Source organism: Schistocerca americana, chromosome 5, assembly GCF_021461395.2.
Source record: "Schistocerca americana isolate TAMUIC-IGC-003095 chromosome 5, iqSchAmer2.1, whole genome shotgun sequence".
NCBI classification, from domain to species: Eukaryota; Metazoa; Arthropoda; class Insecta; order Orthoptera; family Acrididae; genus Schistocerca; species Schistocerca americana.
In genome coordinates, this window is record NC_060123.1 from 372,896,883 (window position 1) to 372,912,101 (window position 15,219).

Sequence of the window (15,219 nt, forward strand, 5' to 3'; positions counted from 1 at the left end):
ATTTAAAAATTCAAAAGGCTGCCATAATCTACTCGTTAACATTTTAATCTTATTTAAAAGGTACACCACAGTAAGATAATTATTACAATTAGAAAATGTCCTTGTCTTGAGACAGTGTAACTCAAGGCACGGAAATTACTCATACTATATTCATCCAGAATTTGAGAACGAGACCATTTAGCGACTTCCAAGAAACTACACATAATTTCAGCCGTGTTCGAAACTTTTTCTGGCTGACACTTCCCACAAAATAATCGAAGGAAAATAGATTATTGCTTACTATATTTTCGGTGTTCATGCATATAGTATGGCTTTTTAATTTATTACTTTTGTACCAGTAACTTAATTCGCAATAAATTTTGCAGACAGTACCTTCATATTCCACTGAATGCACGAAACATTATGTCATTACAGGACGCATAGTTCAAGAAATACCACATCATAAACGCTGAGATGCGTGAGACGGGTATTTTACGCATGGCAATTTTGTTCTTTAAGGGATCACACGTGGGGAGTCACTGGGATGATCTCATAATAACAGGTTTTTAGATGATGTAGTCCTCCTTACTATCCTTGTTTGCTAAGAAGAAATTACGCAGGACACCGTCTGATTAACTTGTTTTATCCACGCATGTTTGAGCACTTTATGTGCTATCTTCAGTGGATTTTATTTAGTTACTGTCTGAAAATTATTATTACAGGTTAACAATTTGTGGAGGTTGTGTGAATCTGGGCTTAAAGTTATTTACATGTACAAAGGAGCAATAATCAGCCATCAAATTTTACGCTAATTTACAAACGCACCTAAAGACGCATGTCACAGAGCTAAGCCAGCAAATGTTCTACACTTACGCTCTACTGAAAGTTAGGATGAGGACACCAACTGGGAAATAAGATAGTTATACAGTTCTTCACACCTTGTACATGACGCCATCAGTCATGTATATTTATGTCTGCCACGCGTACTACAGCATTACCTTTGTAAACAACAAAAAGTTTCCTATGTTTCTGCTTAACGTGCTGTAGGATGTGTGGTAGATATGAAACTACCATCATCCAGGGTGAGTCAGCAGGAAAGGTACATGCTTTGAGGGATGATAGTGTTAATGATTCTGAAGAAAAAAGTCTCATGTGCAGATATGTCCTATTCTGATTGGTTTCCAACATAGAACACGTTTACTGTATATTGCTTTATATTTTCTGTATTATTCAAACAGTTGGGAATCTACCTCAAATTGGCCCACAAAAGCTACTTAAGCTGCACGCATGCGCGGCGTGCGAGATTTTCAGTATTCTCGCGGTCTCTTCTCGCAAACTATTACTCTTTGCGATAAAATGAACAGGTCCTTTGTTGTAAGAAATCAAATGTAGTTTAATTTTTTACTGCGACTCGCTTCGGTCGGAGTGTGCGGTTTTCGAGCATTAAAAAATAAGGAAAACAAAGAAAACACTACAAAAGATTAAATGTGTTCGAGCCCAAAAGGTGCGGAATATGGCATATGTCCACATCAAGGTTTTTGTTTAGAATCACTGTCACCCATCAAAGGATGTACCTCTCCTCCTGAATCGTCCTGTACAAGGGGGATTCAAATGAAAACTTCACAGATGGAAAGAAGTAAGTAAACTGTTTATTATTTCAAAAGTAATCGCCAGAACTGTGAATACATTTATCTCACGATGGTCAATGCGTCATGGAAAAACGTTTGCTGTTGCTTGCGGAACTATGTTGACCGCCCACATGTTACCAAGGTTGTTTCGAGTACGCTGCAGACTGTAGAAGTTCCGCTGAGAAGCCCTTACACATATTCTATGCAGACCCGATCACTCCGCATACGATTTCAATATTTTTGGAGCGCTGAAGAAAGATATTCTTTCCTTCGATCTGCTTCAGACCAAGATGTGCACGCCCGGGTACAGTCATGGTTCCCTGGGCAACCGCTAACAGTTTTCCAAGAAGGCACTGACCGTCTAGTCTCACAGTGGGATAAATGTATCAACAATTACGACAATGGCTTTCTAAATAATAAACAGTTTACTAACTTTTTCCAACTGCCTCGTTTTCATTTGACCGCCCCTAATGCATGAAGCATGGCGCCATCCAGGTATGTGAACACTGTATTGTTATCTTATTTCCGAGTTAGTAGCCTTTTCAGAACAGCATAAACGTACAACATTAATGCCTCAATTTCTGTGACATGTGTCTCTAGTTGTATACGTAAATTCATATAATTACTGACACCTACTTAACGCTCCTTTGAACACGTGATAGCTTTAAACCGAAATTGATAAAACCTCCACAATTTGTTAAAATGTAATAAAAAATTTCAAACAGAAAACCCTCTGAAGATATCACAGAAAGTACTGATTCATATTTGAGTAAAACGAAATTTATCAAACATTGTCCTCCACAAGGCGTAATTGCCTTGTAACGATCTTAAAATTTCGTTGGATAAAAGTTAATGTCCAATATAATAGAAAATATTAATCACCAACGAAGCGTGATTTTAAATATGTGGGATGCGACATGAATTTATCGTTATGATGATGTGACACATGAGAAGTTGCAAAAATTTGAAGCAATATGTGGAGCATTTAACAGAATACTTACTGTAACTGTAAAACCTGAAAACATACAAAACTTAAATTTTATACAAATATCCCTGTGGTGTCACCGCCAGACACCACACTTGCTAGGTGGTAGCTTTTAAATCGGCCGCGGTCCGTTAGTATACGTCGGACCCGCGTGTCGCCACTGTCAGTGATTGCAGACCGAGCGCCGCCACACGGCAGGTCTAGAGACTTCCTAGCACTCGCCCCAGTTGTACAGCCAACTTTGCTAGCGATGGTTCACTGACAAATTACGCTCTCATTTGCCGAGACGATAGTTAGCATAGCCTTCAGCTACGTCATTTGCTACGACCTAGCAAGGCGCCATTATCATTTGCTATTTATCTTGTGATGCATGTACCGTCCGACCGATGTTCACCAATTATGGATTGAAGTTAAGTATTCCAGCAGTTTCGTACTTTATTTGCTAGTCTCAATTACTTTACCTGTTCCAGACCTCACGGCAGCCTGCGTGAGCTTAAACGCGTGCCTTTCGGCTTCCTCTCATATGACTTGGCTGTCTTGCCAAGTCACAACAATCCTGATACCCTTCAGTTTGTGTAATGAAAGGGATAGATGACAGCAAAATATAAGCAGCACAGATGATGTTCTTGGGGAGAGTGGAGGTCAGCACGAGAAGGCTCAGAATGGTTCAAATGGCTCTGAGCACTATGGGACTTAACATCTGTGGTCATCAGTCCCCTAGAACTGAGCACTAATTAAACCTAACTAACCTAAGGACATCACACACATCCATGCCCGAGGCAGGATTCGAACCTGCGACCGTAGCAGTCGCGCGGTTCCGGACTGAGCGCCTAGAACCGCTAGACCACCGCGGCCGGCCAGCACGAGAAGGGATTTAGTAAGAAATGAAGGTGATTGGAATGTGTTGATTGTACCTGCCATTAATGAGGAAATAAAGGAATGCAGAGCGGTAGAAACAACAAATGAGATGTGGAAAATTACCCAAGGAATGAAGGAAGGACGTTTTTCGGCCAAGGAAACGATGGACGTAAACTGTGTGAAGATGAAACAAGCATGTATGTGAGACGACGAGGAAGATAACGACGAAGACGAAGACAATGTCGACGAAGACTACGACGAAAGCTCTCACAGAAATCCTGACCGAGTGATGATTGCTCTACACGGTCATACGTTGCTTACCCGCGTGCAATAGCCTGCACTACAGGATGTAATCTCTCAGGAAAGTCATCCCGTGACAAAATTCTCTTACAGATGATACACTGATAGCGAAATACACTCCTGGAAATTGAAATAAGAACACCGTGAATTCATTGTCCCAGGAACGGGAAACTTTATTGACACATTCCTGGGGTCAGATACATCACATGATCACACTGACAGAACCACAGGCACATAGACACAGGCAACACACCATGCACAATGTCGGCACTAGTACAGTGTATATCCACCTTTCGCAGCAATGCAGGCTGCTATTCTCCCATGGAGACGATCGTAGAGATGCTGGATGTAGTCCTGTGGAACGGCTTGCCATGTCATTTCCACCTGGCGCCTCAGTTGGACCAGCGTTCGTGCTGGACGTGCAGACCGCGTGAGACGACGCTTCATCCAGTCCCAAACATGCTCAATGGGGGACAGATCCGGAGATCTTGCTGGCCAGGGTAGTTGACTTACACCTTCTAGAGCACGTTGGGTGGCACGGGATACATGCGGACGTGCATTGTCCTATTGGAACAGCAAGTTCCCTTGCCGGTCTAGGAATGGTAGAACGATGGGTTCGATGGCGGTTTGGATGTACCGTGCACTATTCAGTGTCCCCTCGACGATCACCAGTGGTGTACGACTGGTGTAGGAGATCGCTCCCCACACCATGATGCCGGGTGTTGGCCCTGTGTGCCTCGGTCGTATGCAGTCCTGATTGTGGCGCTCACCTGCACGGCGCCAAACACGCATACGACCATCATTGGCACCAAGGCAGAAGCGACTCTCATCGCTGAAGACGACACGTCTCCATTCGTCCCTCCATTCACGCCTGTCGCGACACCACTGGAGGCGGGCTGCACGATGTTGGGGCGTGAGCGGAAGACGGCCTAACGGTGTGCGGCACCGTAGCCCAGCTTCATGGAGACGGTTGCGAATGGTCCTCGCCGATACCCCAGGAGCAACAGTGTCCCTAATTTGCTGGGAAGTGGCGGTGCGGTCCCCTACGGCACTGCGTAGGATCCTACGGTCTTGGCGTGCATCCGTGCGTCGCTGCGGTCCGGTCCCAGGTCGACGGGCACGTGCACCTTCCGCCGACCACTGGCGACAACATCGATGTACTGTGGAGACCTCACGCCCCACGTGTTGAGCAATTCGGCGGTACGTCCACCCGGCCTCCCGCATGCCCACTATACGCCCTCGCTCAAAGTCCGTCAACTGCACATACGGTTCACGTCCACGCTGTCGCGGCATGCTACCAGTGTTAAAGACTGCGATGGAGCTCCGTATGCCACGGCAAACTGGCTGACACTGACGGCGGCGGTGCACAAATGCTGCGCAGCTAGCGCCATTCGACGGCCAACACCGAGGTTCCTGGTGTGTCCGCTGTGCCGTGCGTGTGATCATTGCTTGTACAGCCCTCTCGCAGTGTCCGGAGCAAGTATGGTGGGTCTGACACACCGGTGTCAATGTGTTCTTTTTTCCATTTCCAGGAGTGTATTATTAACTGTGAATACTAAAAGGGAGCAGAGTGCATCAAGTACAACAGCAGCGCGATAATGCACAACCACACAGCGCTAAGACGATGAAGCAAAGCACACTGCTAGCCACAACAACGAGAAATACAGTAAATAATGATATTTTACGTACTGTGCGTATACAGTGTAATAGGAGGAATGCATGGTTACATTTGTATTTGGTTTGAGAATACAAGATGCAGAATGTAGTACAAAGAACTGTCACCACTAGCTGCAACAACGACTCTTGGTACCGAGTCGAACTGACTTGGTTTGCAACGACGGGAACATCATTTCACACTGCATTAACTCTGTGGAAGAGTTCATCAGCGTAATGGCTGTCCAACTTAGGCGTGCAATTTTCTCTGCAACCCGCGACCAGGTGTTTGCAGTGGGTGAGAAAGCTGGAGACCCTGCTGGCCAGGGCAACAGTCGAACGCCGACAATATCGAATTATCATTACCTTGTTGCAAAATAATGGGGTGGAGACCTCGAAGTCTGGGTGTCTCCACCGGACTTTTCACGTCAGGGATGTAACTTTTGCTAGGTGAACCGGAGAGTCTCGCGTAGTGTACCCCGTGGCACCATCAGGCCATCTACTGCAGCTGTAAGACGATGAGGTTTTGAATCCAGTCTGCCAACGTTCGTTCATCTCAAAGCCTCCAGACACGGTTAAGTTCCTCGGAGACACGCCTGAAAAGGCGATGCGGTGCCACTGCGTTGTCCGGTGTTGTAGGTGTGAGCACCACAGTCAGCGCGCCTTACTCACCTGCCACGTTGAACGAAGCCGCCACAATGATTACTGTGCTGAATGCCAATGGTGCTTAAGACATCGCCGAACTATCCCTGTGAATGCTTGTCTGGCAGCAAACAAGCCCATTTCTCACTAAAGATCCGTGACGTGGATGTAAGATCCTTCACGGCCAAACGAAGACTGCCTGTCTTCTTAGGCACTATACTTACGGAGCCGTTGTGATCCTTCATAGCACAGAGTGTGGCTTTCTTCAACCTATCGACTCCATATTCGCATGACAATTGTGGCGTCGCGACCAACGCTAGCAGAGATATAGCTTAACGATAAACCGTAACCTCGATAGACCGCGACCCTGCAGGTATCGTGGAACGATAAACCTCAACACCGATAAGCCACGATCCTGAACCTGTCGAATCCGGCACGTTTTAGTTGACGCTTCTCCGTCTTTGACGAGGCATAACATGATCTTCTCAAACACAGTTTCCGAATTAACAACTCCTTGCATTATCTGTCCTTATATGTAGATTGCGTCATTCTTACCTAATTGTGCAGATGCGCAAGCCTTTAGAACACTTCACGCCTATCAGACGTCTGTTGCACGTCGCTTTCAGGGCGTTGTGATTTTATTGGCCACCGGTACATTTTACAGCGTTGTGGGAGATCACTCCACAACCTGCATACTCTCTGGAACTTCCACTATTTCCGTTGTCTATCCAACAATCTGCGAGGAAACTCCCTTGAGACGTAAAGTGTTTTAGATACCCCTTCGCTCGACGGTACTCACCGGCAGGTATCTGCAGATCAAGTTCTGTATGCTATACACCTGCCACCGTCGCCGAGGTTGCTATCGTATTTATGTGCGGTGACTCGATGGTAGCTAATTCGAAGAAATTTTCGATAGTGCTATTTAATCGGCAAGAGAAAGAGAGGTGGTGGCGTAAACTACCTAATTATCAGACTCCACGTCAATATCCTAAGTCCAGCTCCAAACCTCTCCACACTATCTGATGGAGTAGGATCATGTAACGCTGTTGATGGTCATATTAAACCTAGCGGTCTCCTTAAAGCAGTTCGAGAGGAGTAAGCTATATGTCTGCACCACGTTTCCCCATCATGCAACACAAACATGACACCACAAAATACACCCAACATTTACAGTCACCTACACGCAACACACCTACTTAAGACATAACTTTCATACAGCGCGTGGAAGGGACCATTGTGAGTTAACGAGAAAAAGCCTTTTTCTATTAAGCATCTGAACAACTCCTCGCGGTTCGAAGATCCAGAGAGTATGGAGGTTGAGGAATCATCTTCCACAAAGTTCTAAAATGCACTGGTGGCCGCGGAAATTGCAACAGCGTGCAACAAAGATGTAACTGGCATTAGATGTACTACCGTCTATTTTTCTATGTGTTATACACCTCAAATAAAAAGGTAAAGTTGAAAGGCGGTGCGAACATCTTCTTTAATCCGACTCCAGAAGGAAGAAAAGCAGTCTTATTCGTGTAGCTTCTCTTTTATTCACGTCCAAACAATGTAATAACTTTTATGGGCAGTCACGAAATATTTATTGAACTACTAATTATAAAAATGAAAAAATAGTATTTAAAATATGAAATTCGTAAACCCAGCTTTCTGTGATCGATTCGCTGTCGGCCCTAGGCGTTTACTTGATTCCTCTTAAGACCGAATACACGTAAAACGTAACTTACTCCAATTTTACGTTAAACTTTAGGCAACGCCATCGTAACAGGGAAAAAACGATCGTTCAGGGGTTTGTGGAAAGCGAAGAAATTCCATGACAATTCCTTATAAAACACTGTGCTCTAAATTTTACTGTTTCATGAACTGGATGTCCCACACGTACACAAAATGGTCCTGAGCTAAATTATATGTATAGGCTACAGTGTCACAGAAATTTCCCGAAGTATTCACTCGATGTGAACAGGCTTCATGTAGTATGTTGAATAAGGACAGAAATTTGTTTGGCTCGGTCTCAGCGCCCCGTCCCCACTTCCGGGTTGGCAAATGTCGAAGCTGTTATTCCTATCAACTTTGGTCAACCTATGGTATAGGTAGACAGTCCATTTATAAAAGAAGGTCCTTGGCAGTGCAGGACCACTTCAAAGAAACTGTAGAGGCAGTAGTCCACCAGCAACTCTAAGATTTAATTAGTCGTGTCTGCAACTTTCTAGGCGAATTTCCACGTCTGCTTCCTCCAATCCTTGGCCATTCCCTATTTGCACTTCAGACATGCAGTACAAACTTAAAAGTACGTAAATGTGTAGTACAATTCACATTAGTGAATTACGTAATCTGCTCGATTAACGTTATGCTTTAGAACTTACTTTCTAGACAGTGAGGTAAGTGCAGAAAGTATTTAATAAACTTTATGTGAACAAACTGAACACAGAAATTTCTGCTGTTTTGTGGGCCACTTGTCTATACAGACTATAGAGCAAGGACGGAATAAAGTGGTTCTCTGACGAATAGTTGTTTTAACACACTCACCTACATTCCATAGGCAGAGTCTTACAGTGATATGCCTTAGCTGACATGGTCAGCTCATCACATCAAACGCCTAGTTCTTTGACATGCTTACACATAAAAACCATCTCTCCTTTTCGTGCTTTAGGGTCACTGATTGAACATTAATATCTGAATGATCGTAAACACGCTGGTGAGCAAAACGTAAAGATGAAAGTAACATAACTCGATGAAACTTGGACCATACAAAAAATAACTGCTAAAGTACAGTACAGATGGTAATTGATGGAAATACGCAATGAGACGAATAGAAATGGCACTTTTATTCAAAGACAATTACATTGTATTATACTGTAGGAAATACTGCAACCAGCCACAATATTCCTTGCAATGAATTTATCATACCATTACCAGTTTCGAGACTGAGCCAACGGTAGTGTTGATTTCTTACATGTTTTATATTTGCGTCCTAAAATATAATAAAGTTTTTCTGATGTGTAGTTTACAAAAGATTTTTCATTTCACATTTGCGTCCTAAAATTTAACAAAGTTTTTGTAATTACATAGTATTACACTTATATATCCTCCACACATTCTACTTACTTTCTGAAAAGCCCTCCTTTACATATTACTAGACAGAGGTTTGGTTTCCTTTTACATTCCATACTGATCCATGAAATGAACTGAAAACAAGATCGAGGATACGTTTGTTTACTTCGGCTGCTGATATGAAGTGCCAAAGAACGTGATATGTGTACCGATATGTTACACTTCTGGAGCTACTTCAAAGATTACATATTACAGAAAATTTTAGCCAGTTAGACTTTTAATAGTTTGGGTTTGAAAGGTGCTGGTAATGGCCAATGTAGAAATCTCTCTCTGTCAGTTAACTGCTTGTTGCGTTTCAAATTGTAAGAGTTGTAACTTTGGATGTACATTTGGCTTTTTAATTCTAGCTGATTATTAAGTAAGCATTCAGCAGAAGTTACAGCTCAGGCCCGAAACTGGTAATGGTATAATTAAATCATTTCAAGAAAAGTTGCGGCTGGTTGCAGTATTTCCTACAGTGCAGTTTGCGAAAACAGCCGCGGTGTTCTCCAACCAAAATGGATAAAATAATGTGATTACACTGAAGTCACCGTGATTCTTGATCATCCGCTGGACATTACCAACGGAGGGACATCGTTCTTAACAGGGTCTGTTATCACCAAGGACGGCAATGCATGCTCTGTGACGTGCCTGTTACTGGGTGCATTACGTGTTCCCACGTCTTTGGTGGTCCAGGTATTATGATGCGTCTTTTCAGGGGTGCATTCAGGTCTTGCTTCAGTGCTATGGATGACAATGCGCGACCGCACCGAACCAGTGAGCTCGAGGAGCTGTTGGAACGAAAGGATATTCGGCGAAGTGCCTCGCCTGTCCGTTTTCCCAACGTAAATACGATCTATCACGTGTGGGATGCGTTGGGGAGCCATATGGTAACATGTCCAGGTGCATCAGCGACCACCCAGAAGTTGTCGGTCGCGCTGACGGAGGAATGGAACGCTTTACCGCAAGTACTCCTTACCAGTGCTGTGACCGGCATGGGAGTACGTTGCAGAGCATGAACTGTCGTCCGTGATGATCACACAACCTATTAAGAACCATGTCCTGCAGCTTGTAAGATCCGTGGGACCATCAAAAATCACAGTGACTCCAATGTAATCATTGTCTTTGATAATAAAAGTGCCACTTCTTTTCGTCCCACTGTGTATTTTTTTCACTACCCTTCTGTATTATATTTAGCAGTTCTTTCTATTTAGGCCCAACTTTTGTTCAGCTACGTTACTTGGTAGGGACACATCACGCGAAAGTTACGTTTTGCACACTGGTGCAGAAATTTGACAGGGTAACCATTAATAAAGCATAATACACTCCAGGAACGCTAATGAGACATTTGCCACTTTACTTGCCCAGTGTATTACATATAAAATGAAGTATTCCGGACGATCGTTTTTTCAGTGTCTAATTCAACTGTTCATTGATGACACTGATCAAAACTGGGTTACGCAATCCTGTAAATTCTCTGTCAGATCGAAGTAAATTAAAATAGAACCACGTTGTCTCGAAACGTTATTAGAATAATTAATCGCAACGTATTTGAATGGAAAGGTATTAACATGTTTGAGACGCTCCAATGGCCGGCTCGCTACTGCGCGTGGCCGTCACTAGACGACAATCACGCCACCCAGTTGCAAGGCAAGACGCGTTTCTCCTCGCATGCCGTATCACTGAGTACGGAGACGCATTACTATACGCTGTAGAGCATATGTTACCCCTGATCATGGATGCGTTCAATAGCTGCAGAATTGTTGGAGTGTTACGTACTACACATTCAATCACAAGCCGTCTCCACGCGCGCAAGTCCGCAGTGATATAGTTCTAGTGGATTTATGCCGCAGCAAAAGAAGTTATCACAAAGCTGAAAAAGGGAAAACGCTATCCGTCCTACGATATTGATGGAATGAATAACGACAACACCGAGCTTGAGAAGGTCACGTGTCTCACTGTTCAAATCAAATCGCTCTGATCACTGTGGGACTTAACATCTGAGGTCATCAGTCCCCTAGAACTTAGAACTACTTAAACCTAACTAACCTAAGGACATCACACACATCCATGCACGAGGCAGGATTCGTACCTGCGACCGTAGTGGTCGCGCGGTTCCAGACTGAAGCGCCCAGAACCGCTCGGCCACACCGGCCGGCGTCTCACTGTTCTACATTAAAGATTTCTACTCGTAGTAATCATTTTATGCTAGTATAAATAACTCGCAATAGCATGCTAATAAATAACAAAGTATGCATGCAACGAATTGCAGTGGACTCTTACTGCCCAGACATATGAAGATCCATTTTCTGTTTTCAATATGCAACTTACGTTAAAAATGTGAGCCTGGTTTTTAGAAAAATGGCAGAGTGTAAAAGGATGTTCAAAGTTTTAGGCTATTATGAAAGATTGCTCACTTATTCTGCGTATCAAAATGCCTTAATAATATGAGTACTGACTATATTTGTTTATTTCTCCTGTAAATATTGTTTAACTATCACGGCCCTAGGCGACAAACTTTTCAATTCCCGCCCTCCATCTTCTCCACCCCCACCCCTCCCACGCCACCTACAGTTTGTTTTGGTCTTTTAACGTTATTAGTTTCCTCATTTTTTTTTGTTGCCCTACAAAATTTAGATTCTCTCTTAAATAAAAGGAATTCAATAATGGAATTATCTAAAAGAAACGTAATATAGATAGACTGAAAAATGAGTAATGGGTCACACGTACTGTGACGACAACTAACAACGAAAGCAGTATCAGCCCGCAAATGAATCGATAAGAAATACAACTAAATAGCATTTACGACAAGCAACATCAACAACCGCCCTCCAACTGAACTCAACAATGGACCAAACGCTATGTAAGCGATAGTGCTGCTGGCTTCAATTTGCATGTAGCCTAATTCTCTCTCTCTGTGAGTGACGGATGCGGGGGGAGCAGGCGGAGGGGGGATTGAGAGACAGAGACAGAGAGTGAGAGAGATTCACCCAAAAATACAAGCGCCTAATCCAGATCTTTCAGTGCACCGCTTTGCTCTCGTGGCCCTAGGTGATTGCCTATCTAGGCTGTTTTGGCTATTTGTTCCCAGTAAGTAACGAAAGAAATGTGTAGTTGCTACAGAGCAATTACGGTGCTATAATCTGACAGTAGTGAGACTTCCTGAGACAAGAGACGGCGCTGTACCGTTCTGCGTTTTGAAAAGAGACGGGTGTTCATGTAATCAGGCAGAACCAAAAATGGAAAAGTACGCGTAATAGTGTTATTCTCGTCTCCGGAGAGGAACTACAAAGGAAACAGGAACAGAACAAGTATCAAAACACGCGCCGCTCGTTTTGGAGGCACGGTCTTGCTTCGGTCGCCCTGTGTATTAGGCCTGTAACAATGATAGGCCGCTGTGATGTCAACAAGCGGCGGGGTCAGCCCGTGGGCGGCGCACTTCCTCCGCTTATCACGGGTGGACGCTATCTGCGCTTATCGAGTGCGGCTGAAACAGCGTCCAGTGTTCCGGTCGAAGTCCTTCTGTTAATTTCGAGACGTTTTCCTTGTCGTCGGTTATCGAGGCTCATTAACCGCGTTTCCTGATAGCTTAACTTGTACGGCCACGATAGTGTTATCCACAAGATAGCGCACGAAATTACGGAGACAAGGCGCCTCTTGTCAGTCTCCCGCTGCCCGAGTGTAGCCTGCCACCGCCTCCGTCACCGCGACGTGAAGTTCCACGGCAGCAGCCATGAGGAACCCTGCGAAGACAACCATCGCACTGTTATCAGATAGGTAATGCTTCAATTCTCTTTTTGTTATTAGGTTTCTCTCATGTTGCTCCCTTTCCCAAAATGTAGTGATTGTATCACTGCTGGGAATCAGTGACGAGCTGGTTTGTGACTATCTCCTAATTATCTGGTCACTTCACCTATGTATAATTGTTACAAGCTATAACCACAAAGGGTTAAATGGATCATAGTGCCTTCGGTGGACTCGACGCCTTGTTTCATCAGAAGAGAGAGAAGGAATGTACTCTTTGGACCACACCATGCGCCGCCTGTCACCTACTGTCCAGTTTCTGTGTTGTTTGGCCAACTCAAGATGTGCTGCATTATATGCCACTGTGAGCGATGCCTCTTCGGGTATACACGGCCCAGTCACATTAATGTGGCCACCGGCTGTGTTCTATGTGAATGTGCAATAACCGCTCACAGACGGGAGGTGGCAGCACTAGCAGTGGACGGTATATAACGGGCGTATGGGGGACACGGAAAGCAATACGGAAACGGAGTGATTTATCTGACGTCCAAAAGGACATGATCATTGGCTTTCGGGACAAGAGCAGAAACATTTCCGAAATGGCTAAGTTTGTTAACTCTTCGCAGGCCGCTGTGGGTTACATACACCGTACATGGCGAAATGGCGCCATCTACAACGAGCGCCGTGGCAATTGTGGTGCACTACTGGGCATAAATGACAGGGGTGAACGATTACTATGGAAATGAGTACGGGCAAATTGACGTGCAACAGTTGTGCACCTGTCCGCCCACATGAACGAAAGGACAATCAACAGTGTTTGGTCAATGACTGTTTAGTGAAAGTTACTGGATATGGACGTATGCAGGAGGTTCAAAAACAGTTCAAATGGCTCTAAGCACTATGGTACTTAACATCTGAGGTCATCAGTCCCCTAGAATTAACACTCCGTCTTCAGGCCACATCGGGACCATCCGGCCGCCGTATCATCCTCACTTGAGGATGCGGATAGGAGGGGCGTGTGGTCAGCACACCGCTTTCCCGGTCGTTATGATGGTTTTCTGTGACCGGACCCGCTACTATTCTGTCGAGTAGCTCCTCAGTTGGCATCACGAGGCTGAGTGTACCCCGAAAAATGGCAACAGCGCACGGCGGCCCGGACGGTCACCCATCCTAGTGCCGGCCATGCCCAACAGCGCTTAACTTCGGTGATGTGACGGGAACCGGTGTATCCACTGCGGCAAGGCCGTTGCCCAGTCCCCTAGACTTAGAACTACTTAAACCTTACTAACCTAAGGACATCACACACATCCATGCGCGAGGCAGTATTCGAAGGTGCTACCGTAGCAGCAGCGCGCTTCCGGACTGAAGCGCCTAGAACCGCTCGTCCATAGCGGCCGGCTCTGCAGGAGGTGTCTGGTTCAAGCACGCATGCTGACTACTGTTCATCGGTGACGAAGACTAGAATCTGCACGCCAATACCACAACTTAACGCCGACTGAGTAAAAACGGGTGAGCTTTTCAGGTGAACCATGTTCTATGCGCCATCGGACAGATGGCCAGTGGCGTGTACGGCGCGAAACGTCTGCAACCAAACACTACATGTATTATTGACTGGAAAGCGTTTTCGTGGCGTTCCTTGGGTGCCCTCGCCATTCTGGAAAGCACAATGGATCACGACAAGTATCCATCTATCCTTGGCGATCATTTTCAACGTTACATTCAGTTTGTTTTTCCTCAGCACGATAGCATCTACCAGCAGGACGCTCCAACGTGTCACAGAGATCGCAGTTACGGGCGTGATTCAAAGAGCATCGGGATGAGTTTACCATAATATCCTGTCCACCAAACTCCCCAAATTTACACCAGATCGAGAAAATGTGGGACGTCCTCAATTGAGGAGTTCGCGCCATGGATCGTCAGCCGGGAAACCTGGCACAGCTGGCCATAGCCCTGGAGCCGGTACCTTCCAGAACCTGACTGGGAAAAGTGATTATTCAAGCTTCTGACAGATGGTCACATTAATGTGACTGGGCCATTTATCTAATTCCACTATGCGCTGCTTGCCGCTCCATTCGGAATGTTTCCTCGGGAACTGTTTGAGATGGAACCTGTCTTCAGAACCTGTCTCCACAGTCAGCAGCAAATCCTGTCGGGTTGATATCGGCTGCCATGGACAAGGCACTCGTGTCCGGTCCCTGCTGTTCGAGACCTTTTTACGATCACCATTCTCACGCTGTCGTGTTCCGTGGCTGCGAGAGTTTCACCACTTGTATAATGTACGTTCGATAGGTTGAGTTAACACATCAACAATTCGACAAATTGAGCAACTTTATTGAC

At 45.0% G+C, this 15,219-nt stretch overlaps 1 pseudogene; it reads right to left on the minus strand.

Annotated features, from left to right (window-relative positions):
- Nucleotides 1-14,015: 14,015 nt before the first annotated feature.
- Nucleotides 14,016-14,133, minus strand: LOC124617094 (annotated as a pseudogene).
- Nucleotides 14,134-15,219: the final 1,086 nt, after the last annotated feature.